This window comes from Plecotus auritus (assembly GCF_963455305.1).
Source record: "Plecotus auritus genome assembly, chromosome: 3".
NCBI classification, from domain to species: Eukaryota; Metazoa; Chordata; class Mammalia; order Chiroptera; family Vespertilionidae; genus Plecotus; species Plecotus auritus.
Genome location: NC_137772.1, coordinates 151,785,201 through 151,797,889, shown reverse-complemented (window position 1 = coordinate 151,797,889; position 12,689 = coordinate 151,785,201).

Here is a 12,689-nt window from a genome sequence, read left to right as displayed (position 1 = left end):
ACCTGGAGTGCTCTTTACCCCAAAGCCTTCCTGATGCCATCTTCCTGGAATCTCTGGCCTTCATTTGTATTCATGCAATGCTCTCTGCTTACTCCTTTTGTGTTTGACATCATGTTGTAATTGCTTAGTCGCCTGTGGAGTACAATAATATTTTCAAATAAGCTTTTTGTTTCCTATTTTTATTCTTATCCCTTGCCTTTACCCCATTCAGCCATTTAAACATTTTGTGTTTATTACCTCTGTAGAGTAGACATAGAGACAAAAAAGGAGTTTATTCTTCACCTTTTGAGTTCCAAAGCCTGGACATCATGGGAATAAGAAGCCATGGAGAGATAATAGCTTTGGTACAAGATGTGATGAGTTAGAGAAGAGCTAATGTGTAGCCTGTATTCCCTGGGCTGGAGTATGGGGAAATAGAGGGACATAGCCTAATGGAGACAGAGGGAGGTGGGATCTAGGATGAGGTACCAGATCTTGGAGGGTTCACACCCAAGTCTCCAGAGAGAGCTTGCCCACACTTGAGCATCATGTAGAGTGAGCACTGTTTGGCATCAGCGCCAAGGAACCGTGTGAGAGCTGAGTTAGCAGCCTTAGATGGCCCAGTCCCATTTCAGTGTAGATTGTATATCATCTTAGCTGTCTTCTCATTAGTGCTGGAGTCTGTTCATGTGTTGGAGGGGTGGAGGTGGAGGGAATATAACCTGGTGGGAGATAGCGATAGATGGGATCTGGGATGGTGGGATATACTTGAGCCCTGGACAAATCAGAAACAAAACAAAGAAGTGGTAAACAAGAGCCAAAATATGACCCTTCTTATTAATACCTCCTAGGCTGGAGATGTAGAATGTGGATCATAGAACCCCTAAATGTACTTCCTCTCCCCCAGACAGTGCTGGATGAAGGGCAGGCTCTCCCTCTGGGAGATGATGGGGTGTCCCATGAGGTTTATGGCAACTCCCACTACTCATCCTGGTAAGAGACTTGCTCCTGAGAGGGAAACGGGAGATGATATGAGGATGCCCAATCTAGTCTTCCCAATTTTAGCAGACAGGGAAATGATTATACTTACATATCTAATAAAACTGAGCTAGAGAGCCAACAGGACTACATTAGTAGTGCTTCTCCCAATATTAAAGGAAATACCAGGAAGGAGGAAGAGGCTCTTCCCTCTAATAGTCAGAAATGAGCACATCACCTATATCCATCCATCTACATAAGACTTTGCTCAATACCCAGTTAACTGATCCAAGTGGGCCAACCACCTGATTAAAAATGCAGGACCTTTGGAAGTACCACAGTGGAGATTCTGAACATTATCTCCCAAAGGGACAATGGTGGCTGTAGGTAAAACCATGAACTCTAACACATTGCCATCATTTTTTTTACGTTCACCATAAATACATAATCTTTTTAGGGCAAGGGTAAGACTTTATTCAAAGTTGTATTAGTGTCTATCAAAAAGTAGGGACTCAATAGGTATTTACTGAATTGAATTATAGTAACATTATTAATGGTATTTTCAGCAATCAAACAGATATCTTGACCACTGATATCAAGTCTACTTGTTTTACTGATTTACCCCACAGACACTCATAGCTCCACATATACTCACTTCTAGATTACCATCTATTACTAATTTTGTCAGTAAATCTTCAAAACAGGTACTGTCTTGTAGTGTTAACAATGACCTAATTCTCTTCAGTAGTTGAAATAGTTAATGGAGGGTATAAATTTACCTGTATTTCTTTCCTTCCATGCCCTAGAGTTATAAAAAAAAGTTAGCAATTTAAGCATTTTAACCCTGTTTCTAATTCAACACAACACCAGCCAATAAAACAAATATTAAGTATTCATGTCACTCTTAGAACTGCTATACAATTTTATAAACTTAGAAAAATTTTGTGCTTAATGATCACATTTTATAGGTGGTTTCTTATTTCTAAAGCTTAGTTTTCTCTTCAAGTTGTGGAAGGTCTCATGTATTTATCTCATCTCATAGTAGACATTTATCAGTTATTGACCACTCAGCACCAATAACCTGCCTACCTACACTTCGTATTTAGAGAAATTAATTCTCTACATTGTGTGCTGTCTTAGTATGGTGGTAAACACAGGTATTTTGCCATTATGGACTGTACTTGATTCCTGGAGTTTCCTTCTATAAGATCCTTTTTCTTATCACTCCAGAACCACCAAGAAGTAAGTACATGATATTATCAGAGTCTCATGCAACTTGGCATGATCATGTAATGATGCAAGGTTGGAGGAAATTATTGGAGCTGCTGATTGCCAGTGATAGCATCTGGGCAACGTTGACAGCAGTTTCTGCTGCAAAGACTTTCTGGAGTCACCTGGTTCTATTTCAAGACTAGTTTTTCATATCTTCCTTTTAATTTGTGGTTCCCCTCTATCCTTCCAATTAATTCTTCCTTTTGAGTTTATGTTTGCAAAGGCAGTTTCTGTTGCTTCCTACTGTAGAACCTCAAGTGATTCACACAGCTTGGAAGGCAGCATCATGAGGTAGAAGCAAGTTACAGTGTGGCTTTGCAACTACCTTGTTCTGAGACTCGAGAAATCCCCTCTATGAACTTTAATTTTGTTATTTGTGGAGGCAGTAGGCCAGATAACCATGAAGGCTCAGTTTTAAAACTACAACTCTGTGACTCATATTATTATGGGTTAGGGAGCACTTTCAAGACATAATGTTCTAATTAAAGAACTTTTATAGATGTTTCACTTGATGTTTCAGCACACAAGGCGCTGTGAGTATTCTAGATATGTTCATCCTTGACTGAGCACTTACTCTGTAGGTAACCAGATATCGGAACAGATTCCTACAAAAGAGAAAGCAAAGGGGCAAGTAGTTGCCTGTTCTTGGGAAATATTACCTCAGCTTATTGGGGTGTGTATGACAGAGGTAGACTCTGAAGTGATTGATGGGATTAGCTTTACATCCAGAGACTAGGAAATGCTGACGCATTACATTAAAATTAAACCCATTCAGCATACATTTGCTGTGAGTAAGGCACCTTGCCTTTCAGAGCTTGAACCTGTTGTAAATTTGAGGTACACTACCACAATCTCTGGTTTGAGAGTGGTTGTCACGGAACGTTTTTGAATATTTCTAAGCTTTCCCTTGCTTCTGGTTTCATCAAATTTGAACTATTCCAATGTGAATTAACACTTTCAGTGACCCACGAATGGTACAAATACCAATTGCCAATTGCTTCAGATTTGAACTGGACTTGGTGGTTATTACACTTGACTTGTATTTCACAGCTCAATAACTCAGTAAATGATACTATAGCAACACAGCATCTAAAGGAAGTTTGACAACTACCCAGACACTTTTAATGACTTTTAGAATTTGAATACTATAAAATATCTGCAAAATCTACTTTGAGATCGCAGTGAACTGTATGTAGTTTGCTTGACTACTGAGATCAATGCATACCCAGTTTGTTCCTTTGACCTTGTATGGACGCTTAGTATCATAAAAGGGATAGGCCACTTGGCTTAGAGTCTTATCTGAGACACTTACTTCAACCAAGCTGATGGTTTTTTCTTCTCATATTCCTGCAATGGTGTTCTATCTCATTTAGAATAAAAGTCAAAAGTTGTTGAATAGCCTGGAAGTCCACCATGATCTGGCCCTGTTGCCTGTCTTTGCTTCACATCCTTCCGTCTTTCCTATTTTACTCTGCTCTGGCCACACTGGTCATCTTGCTGTTCTTTGAACATGTTGAACTCTAGACTGTCTCAGGGACCTTGCCTTACCCCAAGAAAAAAGTGCCTCTAACATCCTCAAAGCCGTGTGAAGGAGTTCTTTACTGGGCTCCACCATCAAGCCACCACCATCAAGCACTGCCTGCTGCTGCCATGGGAACCAAAGGGTCTGCTGGTGGGTGGTAGGCAGACAGCTGTCAGAGGTTGGTTGCTGGAGTCATTGATGTGTCAAAGTTGTCTATCATTCATCAATGACACCAGCTCCATACCAGTTTGCTGTGCTGATGCTGAGATGCCAGCTGTACTGGTGCCATCCCCATAGGGCAGAGTACAAACTACAATTGGAACTGATATTTGCTGAGCACTTACTATGTGCTAAGGGCTTTACTCACTTAATACTCATAACAGCTCTGTGAGGCAAGCCCTTTTATTATCCACATTTTATAAATGGCCATAACAGAGTCTTTGAAAGCTGTTAACAATTTTATATATACACCAACAAGGACAGAGCTAGATTCCAAACAAGGCATCAAGGTTCAGTAAGTCATGATCTTAATGGCTCCAGGATCAATCCATGCTGTAGTGTTAAAGTGGGAAAGAACCCCTTTCCTCGATTTTTTTTGCTTTAAGCACAATGTGTTCATGTAGTTTTAATTCTAAAAATATAACTAATTTTGTTCACTTTTTGCTCACTGCGCCAGGGTATTAATGTCAGGTTCTTTGGCTAAAATGAGAATCAAAACTAACTAGGTAGAGAAACCAAGATGGCGGCATAGGTAAGCACCTAAACTGCTGCCTCGCACAACAATTTCAAAACTACAACTAAAAGACAGAATGGACACCATCCAGAACCACAGGAAAGCTGGCTGAGTGAAAATTCTACAACTAGAAGGAAAGAGGAAAGCTCACGGAGAATTGGAGGTATGGCAAAGGGTCTTTGTGCGCGCAGAGAGGAAGGGCGGCTGAGAGCCTGGCTGACTTTCTCTGGCGGAAGGGGGAAGGAAGCCCCCGACCACACTGAACCTCAGTTCTGACTGCACTGAACCCCGGTTCCAGGCGAGCCCCTGGGGACCCATGCTCTTGTGGGGGGAGTCTGGACTCTCGGGCGGAGACTCGGGAGCTGGGGAAGGCAGAGGTCTACGAGTGTGTGCAAGGGCAAGGCTGACGGGAAGCCAAGACTGTCTGCTCCGCCCTGAGACTCCACCCCATCCAAGCTGAGCACAGAGGCTATTGCAATTTGGCAAGTCTAATCCTATAAGGCTGTCTCCAGCACCGAACTTCTCCCAGCATAGACACAGCTGATCCTTATAGCCAACTGGCCTGGAGGTCAATTCCTCCCAGTGATACCAACAACAATCAAGACTTAATTACAACAAGGCTGTACACACAGTCCACAAAGGGGTGCACCAAGAGTGTCCACCTCAGGTTAACTGGGGAAGCCAACCCACTGGGCCATGTAGGAAACCTAGCACACAAATTTACCCTACCAACTCAGGGAAGCAGTGAAAATGCGGCGTCAAAGAATCAGATCACAAACGAAAGAAATGGAGGAAAACAAACGACTGGATATAGAATTCAAAACCACGGTTATAAGGCTTTTCAAGAATATCCTAGAAAAGGCTGATAAATATAACGAGACCCTCGAAAATATGAAAAAGGACCAACTAGAAATTAAACATACACTGACTGAAATAAAAAATATTATACAGAGACCCAAAAACAGACTAGAGGAACACAAGAATCAAGTCAAAGAATTGAAATACAAAGAAGCAAAAAACACTCAACCGAAAAAGCAAAAAGAAAAAAAAAATCCAAAAAGTTGAAGATAGTGTAAGAAGACTCTGGGACAACTTCAAGCGTACCAACATCAGAATTATGGGGGTGCCAGAAGAAGAGAGAGAGCAAGATACTGAAAACCTATTTGAAGAAATAATGACTGAAAACTTCCCCCACCTGGTGAAAGAAATAGACTTACAAGTCCAGGAAGCGCACAGAACCCCAAACAAAAGGAATCCAAAGAGGACCACACCAAGACACATCATAATTAAAATGCCAAGAGCAAAAGACAAAGAGAGAATATTAAAAGCAGCAAGAGAAAAACAGTTAATTACCTACAAGGGAGTACTCATACGACTGTCAGCTGATTTCTCAACAGAAACTATGCAGGCCAGACGGGAGTGGCAAGAAATTTTCAATGTGATGAATAGCAAGAACCTACAACCAAGATTACTCTACCCAGCAAAGCTATCATTCAGAATTGAAGGGCAGATAAAGAGCTTCACAGATAAGAAAAAGCTAAAGGAGTTCATCACCACCAAACCAGTATTATATGAAATGCTGAAAGGTATTCTTTAAGAAGAGGAAGAAGAAGAAAAAGGTAAAGATAAAAATTATGAACAACAAATACATATCTATCAACAAGTGAACCTAAAAATCAAGTGAATTAAAAACCTGAGGAACAGAATAAACTGGTGAATATAATAGAATCAGGGGCATAGAAAGGGAGTGGACTGATAATTCTCAGGGGGAAAGGGGTATGGGGGGTTCAGGAAGAGACTGGACAAAAATCATACACCTATGGATGAGGACAGTGGCGGGGGAGGTAAGGGCAGAAGGTGGGGTGGGAACCAGGTGGAGCGGAGCTATGGGGGGAAAAAGGAGAAACAATTGTAATAATCTGAATAAAGATTTATTTAAAAAAAAACTAACTAGGTAATGTAATTAGAGTCACTGTCATCTGTAGCATGATGTGGGAAAGCTTGCTTGTCTGTATTATCTAAATTAAAATAATAATGAGGATGATGATTATTTTTAAGAAACAATTCACGATTAGGTTAGGAACAAGTATGAGATCAGCACCTATACCCTCCTTCTCACCACCCCCATTTGAAGTGAAAACCACCTTTACTTTTGTCACGTTATTTGTTTTACATTTTTGACCTCCTGGTGTGCTTCCTTTTGAAGAAAGAGTTCTGGTGTTTAAAAACAAAAATGAAAATCGCAAATCCAGAAAGCTATTATTGATATTCCTTCCTCTCCTATTTTTCGGTTGGGCGTGGTGGGATCCAGTGAGCACATCATTCAGGCTATGGCCTCAGAGGAACTTGTCAACAAAGACAGTATATTTTGACAAGGAGCAACACAGAGGCCCATTCCCCCAGCCTTCTGGAGAGAGGTGACTTCCTGGCCAGGATGCCTTTGAAATTTGTTTTTCAGGTTTCTCTTTGGAAGTACTGGAATAAACAAAACCCTCCTTTAAATTCTTTCTGTTGTCTTCAAATATTTCTCTTTTGTCTGTGGATAAAAATTTAAATTAAAAAGAGAAATCCCAGCTATTTCTTTTTTTTTTTTTTTCTGATATCGGTTGTTTAAAAAGCTGGAGTATCTCCACACTAAGCAATTATGAGGTTATTGGAGCTGCGTGAAATTCTGATTTGCCAAAGGGATTGTGGCTCAGTCCGAAGCCCTGCCAGGACTTGTAGGTCGAGGGTGGTACAAGGGTGAGAAATTCTGTCCAAACAGCTGCTGTGCTCTCAAAACTGTGAGAGCAGCATCACCTTTGGGTTCCCATAGCCCTCTCCCCACTCCCATCGAGGCTGTGAAAACTGTATTCAAAGAGGACAAAGTTATGTGCAGATATAAGGTTGAAATTGTTTTATTATCTGGCTAAGTACTTTTCAAATGGCACATTTTATGAATTCAGAATAAAATAAAATGCAGTGATGTAAGGGTGTAAATACCTATCCAGTGGTGGGCAAACTGTGGCTCGCGAGCCACATGTGGCTCTCTTGCCTTTTGCGTGTGGCTCTTCCACAAAATACACGGCCTGGGCGAGTCTATTTTGAAGAAGTGGCATTAGAAGAAGTTTAAGTTTAAAAAATTTGGCTCTCAAAAGAAATTTCAATCGTTGTACTGTTGATATTTGGCTCTGTTTACTAATGAGTTTGCCAACCACTGACCTACCCTATCTAATAAAGAGGGAATATGCTAATTGACCATCACTCCATCACAAAGATGGCTGCACCCACAGCTGAAGCCAAGTTCCCATAAGGAGCCTTAACAAGCAATAAGCAGGGACCTGAGGCTACGCCCTCCGCCCCCCCCCCCCCCCCCCCCCCCCCGTTGGGCTTGACAGGGGACCTCAGGCCACATCCCCCAACTGCAGGGCTTGACAGGGGACCTCAGGCTGTGCCCCCCCGCCCGGCAGGGCTTGACGGGGGACCTCAAGGTGCATTTCCCGTCCAGGTGCTGGGCTAGGGGACCTCATGCTGCTCCCCCCACCCCAGCACCAGGCCGGGGGACCTCAGGCTGTGCCCCCCACCAGGTGGGGCTTGACAGAGGATTTCAGGCCACGCCCCCCACCCCGGCACCAGGCTGGGGGACCTCAGACCATACCCCCCAACCCAGCAGGGCTTGATGGGGGACCTCAGGCCACGTCCCCCTGCCTGGCTGGGCTTGACAGGGGATCTCAGGCAGTGCCCTCCACCCAGCAGGGCTTGACAGGGGACCTAAGGCCATGCCCCCCACCCCAGCACTGAGCCAGGGGACCTGAGGCTGCACCTCCTGCCTGGCTGGGCTTGACATTGGACCTCAGGCCATGCCCCTCACCCAGCGGGGCTTGACAGGGGACCTCAAGGTGCACCCCCAGTGCTGGATCGGGGGAACTCAGGCCGCGCCCCCCACCCAGCGGAGCTTGACAGGGGACCTGAGGCTGCGCCCCCCTGCCAGTAGGGCTTGATGGGGGACCTGAGGCTGCACCCCTCCCCCTGCACCCCCCCCCTGCCTGGCAGGGCTTGATGGAGGACCTCAAGCCATGCCCCCATCCAGTGGGGCTTGATGGGAGACCTCAAGGCACACCCCCCCCCACCCTGGTATGGGCAGGGGGACCTCAGGCCATGACCCCCGTCCTGGTGCCGGGCCAGGGGACCTGAGGCTACGCCCCCGCCCGGCAGGGCTTGACAAGGGTGGGACTGGCTGGGTCTGGATCTAGCCCAATGGGGGGGCGTGGCCGGGTCTGGGTCTCACACGATTTTGATGCGCATGTAGGTGGGCAGGGACTTGACTCTGGGTCCCGTGGTGTGCCCCAGACTCTGACAGGAGGAAGGTTTTCATATACATTTTACTAATTTTCTTCCATCTCTGACACTTCTATTATAGAGAAAGGGCAAATAGCAATATTAAATTATTTCCTCTAATTAATCCCCTTTTAATGTGCACGAATTTTGTGCACTGGGCCACTAGTTTACATTTAAAAATAGCCAGCTTAACAGGTACCATGTGAGAGTTGCATAAATGTAACATTGGAGAAAAGATATCTTAGCATATTTTAGAACACAAAACATTGAAGAAAATTTGCTTATATGTCATCTGTTAGAATAATAACAGAAAAGTTACCTCATAATAATATATTCTGTTTGCACAGTTGGGTTGTTCTTTGTAGGACAAGATTACTGAAATAGTCTTTTTATGGAGCTGAGTTGATATCCAGTAATTATTGGGCCACCAGTTTCTTCATATTTTTTTTTACACTCTCATTCTATTCTGCAGCCTATTTTTTTTTTCCTTCAAAGAGGTAGAACATGAATTTCTAAGTGCCTGGTCTTGTAATGACTCATAGTAAACTTTAGAAATGTTTGCTAAATAAATAAATAAATAAATAAATAAATAAATAAATAAATGTAGGCATTTCACAGTACTTTTGAAATACAAGTCTATTTTCTGAGTTCAGTGACCTTTTAAAACTATGGATAGTTACATAAATTCTCATACTTTATTACCATTAATTCTGCTAGATTTATGGAAAATCAATAGGTTATTTTGTTTGGAATAAAACACAACCCTTTTGAAGTTTAAACCTAGAGATAAAGCTGAAACAGGTCAGTGCAAATGTGCAGTATCTAACTTGCTATATAATTTTTTACATTTGCCCAATTTGAAGTGTGTTTACTTTTGATTTAGGTTAACCCTGTATGGCCCTACATTGCCCCAGTAGAAGGTAGAATCCACCCTCACCCACCCCGGTTTCTGTGAGAATAACTACTTTGAAATAGGAGCCAAACTGAAGAAAGTATCCCTCATTCCAGATGTCTCCTGCTGGAACATAGCTCTCAGAGAGATTGTATTTCTGGTGGGGACCAGGCTGCTGATATTATTTCTGACTTCGAAAGATGTCAGTGATAAAAATAGGGTTTAGCATATGGAGTTGAGCTTTATAGAGCAGGCATACAACACTTCCATATGGAATGATCCATCCTCCCAACCCAATATTGAATACAGGTTATGATATATTTTCTTAACACACTGTAAACAGATCATTTAGTTGGTCAGAGTTAGAACATTAGCCTCGGAAGGGATCTTCCATGTCTAGCTGATGCACTAATACTCAGAATTATACTAACTTTCTCTCAGTTACTACAGTCTGTACCTTCTCCTTATGAAGTGCCAACTCTAAGCTTAAGATTGCTCTAAAAGTTGAACAGTCTTTCTCACAAAGAGGTAAAATGTCCCTTCTGCATGTTTGGTAGATGCTGGTTTGCAAAGACATGTTTTGTAAGGATCCAAGGGATGGAGGTAGGCCTAGTGGATAGAGTTTACAGAGAGACTGGGTTTTTGTTATCAATAATCACTTTCTACTGGTCAAAATGGTCTTGGCATGGAGTGGGCTGTTTCATGGTGGTGGGAAAAATAAATTACCCCTAATTGGAAGGTTTTGAGTTAGGCTGTGTAATTAAGGGCCAGGAATATTCTAGGGGAGATTCAAGACTCTGACGGATGTCTAGGATAGAGAATACTTAGAGGATTCAGTCGGCCCTGAGGTATTATGATTCATTTTACAATACGCTTCTTCATCTGTTAGTAACTTTATCTGTGTATATCAAACTGCCCACTTAACATCTCCACTTGGATGCCTCAAATTCAACATATCTAACCCCAAACCCTTAATTTCTTCTTCGAATGCTGCTCATCCAACAGTAGTCTCCGTATCAGTAAATTGCTCCTCTACACAGAAGTCAGAACAATTCTTTAAAACTCTCCTACAGCTTCTCATCATGCCTCCTGCTCACTAGGCCTGGCACGGCACTCTCTTTTTCCATGTAGCTGCATGACTCACGCCCCACGTCCTCGGGCTCTGCTCAAATATCTCTCTTCAGAGAGGCTCTCCTGGCCCACAGTGTCTGTGACAGAGCACTTCCTGTCACCTTGTTCTCCATCCCCCTTACCTCCTCTATTTTCCCATGAAAAACTGACATGACCACATACTTAGTAACTCATTTAATTGATTAGTGTATGTCTCTCTAGCTAAAATGTACGCTTCATTAGGAAAGAGAATTTGTTACATCGCCTGCTACATCCTCAGTGTTTGGAAGCATTTCTGACATATGGTAGCTATTCAATAAATACGGTATATATTCAAATGAGGTAAATGAGTAATGACAGAGATTTAAACAGGGAAAGAAACAGTAAAAACAGCATAAGCAATATGTGTATAGGGCAAAGGAAAAAGCAATAGTGCTTACAAATGTTTTTATAATAAAGGCAAATAAATTAAAGTCTCTGATGCCTGTTTGCAAAATTATTCTTCCAAAGTAGCCATTTTGCTATGAACCTCCATAGTCATTATTGCACATGTTCACGCTTGGCCTTCAAAAGGAATAGAGGCATTGCAAACCTCACCAGCACAGAGTGCGATCAGTTTCCCTAGAGAAAAAGCATCCTCGCCACATTCTTTATGGGTCAGCCACACCGCTTATCAGCACTGATTGACATAGACCAGTCACTATCCAGGGGTGAGGAGCAATCATTGACTTTATCTCTATGTCAGTCCTATAGTGGTAGAGAAATCTAGCTTTTATATCTAGAGGGAAAATAAAGCTTTCTTATTTACTCTCCCCACAAATTGGATCTTCCCCATCCAAGTCCTCTGGGACTAGACTTTCTAACTTGCACAAAATATTGTTCAGGGTCTTTGTTTAAACATAGCAAACTTCCTATCTCAGTTAAGCTTGATGACATGGCAGAATTACTTTCAATTTTGTCCCCTAAAAATGGTAATTTCTCCTCTGTGCTGTATGATTTATTAAAATAACTTTTATCTTGAATAATAATAATTACTTATACATTTTGCTAAAAGTAATATTACTATATTTAAATCCATTTTTATTTTTAATAACAAAAAATAATCTCAGTGAATATATTTTAAATCTTTCTTATGTAACAAGAGTTTTAAATAATAGTGGGAAAAGCAATCAAGTTGTTTTTAAATCCAAATATATCATCTTACAACTGTCATAGAATTAAAACTTGAGAACAAAATTTGTGGGAATTATTTATTATAGTTCTTGCAGATGCTTGTATTTTAATGAGAAATGCATCAGAGAAAATAAAGAACAGTGTTTTTAGGTTCCTCAAGGAGTGAAGTCACTTTTTAAAAGTCACATTTACGGTTTTGCATTGAATAGCAGGAAGGATGCTGTAAATCCATGGTCCATTTTGGAATGCAGTTTAGCAACTCATAAAATATTAGACTCTTTGACCCAGTACTCCTACTTCTAGGCATTTGCCCTAAGGATATATCGCATTAGAACGAAAAGATGTAGGTACATGAATATGTCTTGTAAATCTGTTTTTCATATATAAAAATTGTAAACATCCAGACATCTATCTATAGGGGATTGATATAAATTATTGCACATCAATGCAATAAAATTCTAAGCCATTAAACTTAATGTAGCTCAATATTTATCGACATGGAGTGATGTTTGTGACATAGTGTTGAGTGAAAAAAAAAAGTGAAAGATGTTCTAAGCATGATTCCCTTTATGTAAAATTATATCCTTCTCTTTAGAAGGACATTCACTGAAATGTGATTTGTGGTTATTAATGGATAATGGGATTTTGGTGATTTTTTTTCTGGGTATATTTTCATGCTTTTAAGTTTTTATTGTGTGTATGTGTAATTTTAA